A 3,326-nucleotide genomic window follows, 5' to 3' on the forward strand; every position below is an offset into this window, starting at 1 on the left:
CATGCTAATCAAAGCTGGTTTGAGCTCAAAGTTGTTGGCATTGATTGGCTGGCGCATTATGCTCGAGTAATTTCCATTCACAACTGGCCGCACATAGTCCTTCAAGGTGCGTGGTAGTACCTCACGATCTTCTTCAGCCATAGCTAGTATCTTATTTCTTCTTAGTGATCTAAGAGTTCTTTCAATCTCCGGATCAACAGGAATAATATCACGAGATCTAGTACGGCGCATCCAATGTCAGAAACACACCTGTAGAACAAATTAAAACAAAATTCTAAATTAAAACCAAGATTACTTTGTATCGATATTGACGAAAAGAATAAGAATAAACCAATCCCCGGCAACGGCGCCAAAAACTTGACCGGTGCAAAACTGCAAGTGCACAGTATCGTAGTTTTATAGTAAAGTAATAAGAAGAGTATCGTCCTCAGGGATTGGTACCTTACTCTTGCCAAATACCAAAATTATGCTAATCTCAATTCTATCTAGAGGAATCGCTAAGGTTTTTGTAGTAGCAAATAAAACTAGATCAACTCAAGAGAAATAAGCAAAGAAAGTAAAACTGATGTTTGAAGGTCAAATTCAATAGGGAAGAAAACTTCTAGGAAATCGATTTCACCATAATTCTTCACTATACTTTTCTCATCCAGCTAATTTAACTTAAACCTCTTTTGTCTATTAGCAAATCTCTAATTCATCCAAAAGCCTCTTTCGATAGTCAATTGGAAGTGATTCTAGTTTATCAATTCACACAAGAGTATGCAAATTAAATAATCAAGAACGCAATAAGACCAATGATTTAATTACTACACAGGTTCATACAAGTCTTTCGATCTCTATACTTACCTATGCTGAAATATCCAAGATCTACCCTATGATTCCCTCTTTCGATAGCAAATCACAAGATTAATAATCATCTAATCAATGGCCAGTTAATTAGAAGCATTAAACTCAGAATAAATCAGATAAACAAAGAGAGAATTGCATTAAATTAGCATGGACAAACAAGCATAGTTCGGAATTAGGTTACATCGTTTTCCTAGAAAGAAGAAAATTTAGCTCATGCTAGAATTGGAATTCAACATAAACGAATTCACCATAATTGTTCTGAGAAGATGGGAAGAAGAAAATAAACACTGAAAAATCCTCCTTGCAGCCTCAACTGGTCGTCAAAAGCTCAAGGGAACGATTCAACGCCTTTCTCCCGTCCGTGCTCGTGTATGAATCCAACGTACGTGCAATAGATTGGAATTCCGTCTCCAAAACAAATGATTTGAATCCCTCTAGCTATGTTTTTCTCTCCCAAAGAGTGTTCTCCAGTCAAAACTCGCGGCTCTAGAGTGAAGAATGGCCTTTTATATGGTCCCACGGCGGAAAACCTAAAATCTGTCAAAATACGATGTTCGCTCGAGCGGGGTGTCGAGCGCGCGTCGAGCGTTCGACTCTGCCTGATTTCGCTCGAGCGTCCTATCGAGCGCACATCGAGCGTTCGACTCTGCCTGATTTCGCTCGAGCGGCCAATGTCTCCGCTCGAGCGATCTTCATTTTTCAGCAACCTGCTCGAGCTCCCTGTCGAGCGGCAGTCGAGCGTTTGAATCTGCCTGAATTCGCTCGAGCGGCCAAAAGCCTCCGCTCGAGCGAACTTGTAAAATCTGCAATATGAAATTTTGCAAGCCATCACTAGCCCATCACATTCTTAGTGATTGAGAGCCATTAAGTAAACACTCTTGGGCTCACACCTAAATCCATCCACTATGGCTTAACCCAATAATAATGTCAAGTGTCATTCCACTATTGGCTTCTTGGTAGTTAATCCTAAAATAAAATACTAGAACTCTTCCCATAATTTTAGCTAAACCCAAAGTGTGATTCTTATGCTAAAAATAATCCCTAAAATTTTCCAAAATAACAATTGTACCCTAACTAGGATTAAGTGAGCTAAAGTTAAGTCTTAACGGCTTTTTAAGTGGGGTGTTACAATATCTCCTCCAACAAATAAATTTCTGACTTTTATTGTACAATGACATAGGAAAGACTATGAGAGACTGTCAAATACTCATATTATAGTGAATTTTTATTCTCCAAATGCTTGTGGACGTAGGCCCAGTGTCAAACCATGTATATATGTGTCTTAATTTCTTTTATTTTTCCTACATTTACTTTTCTTATTCACTGCCATAGATATACGTATGAATGTCATAAAGCCATACCAAACTGCCACCGAGGGCTCCAAACCACAGCGATCGAGGCTCAAGTCGTAACAGTGGACTGAGAATGATTTTTTCTCTCCTTCCAGCCTATTGTACTATTTTTCCTACATTAATAGAGTTACATGGTGGAAGCCCTAATTCTTCAATTATCGCATTATCTCAAGCAAACTCTTTGTCCAATATTCGCTCAATATGTCAAGCAAGTGTTGAGCGATTTCTCAACCTAAGTTTCACTTGAGTGAGCTATTGTGCAAACTTCAAGTAAACTTTTTGTTTGGCGATCGGTTCTCGAGTCATAAATATGACCAAAAAAAATTTCCAGACGGCACCCCCATGAGGCTTGGCCATTTTCGCTCTGACTTTAGGCCTAAGCCTAATTGAAACTATATCAAAAGAATCGTGATGAAATGTTGTCAAGTCGGATTACTAAATCGGGTCAGTACAAGAATGAACAAGACTTCACAAAACCAATGAAGTATTTAGCCCAATATTAATATGTAGTTAGTCCAACTAAGAACTTTTTTTTTTTGAAGAAGAAAAAAAAAAAAGTCCAACTAAGAACTAAGTAAGGATATGTTACTCCAACAATGATCTATTTCAAAGTCCGCCAATCACAACAATACCTATGCTCAAGAGTCTAAACTCTCTCTTTTGGTACAGATAATAACGATTATGTTCAAGGATAAGTTAGTCCAACCCTGATCTATTTCAGGAGTATTTTGGTCCGCACAATCACAACAATACCCATACTCTATAGATAAAGTGTCACTTTTAGTACAGAGAATAACAATTATATATGTTCTTACGAGTAAGGAAACACGCAGCACATTCTCTTAACCTATTTTCACATAATTTTGTACGGAAAAAATGTTAGGATGACTACTAAATATCTATTGAATGTGTACATTAATATAAATAAATTTTTTTTATTTTTTTAAGTATTTTTTAAACATCTTTAACTATTAAGAAAAAAATAAAAAAAAAAAAAAGGAATTCATTAATAGTCACTTATTTAATTATTTAAAAAATAAAAAATAAAAATTTATAGTCCCAGGAGTAGTCCCTAAGTGTGAGCAACACTTGAGAAGTTTGGATTGGAAATTTTTTAGGACCAAA

This window comes from Carya illinoinensis, chromosome 15 (genome assembly GCF_018687715.1).
Source record: "Carya illinoinensis cultivar Pawnee chromosome 15, C.illinoinensisPawnee_v1, whole genome shotgun sequence".
Classification (NCBI taxonomy): Eukaryota; Viridiplantae; Streptophyta; class Magnoliopsida; order Fagales; family Juglandaceae; genus Carya; species Carya illinoinensis.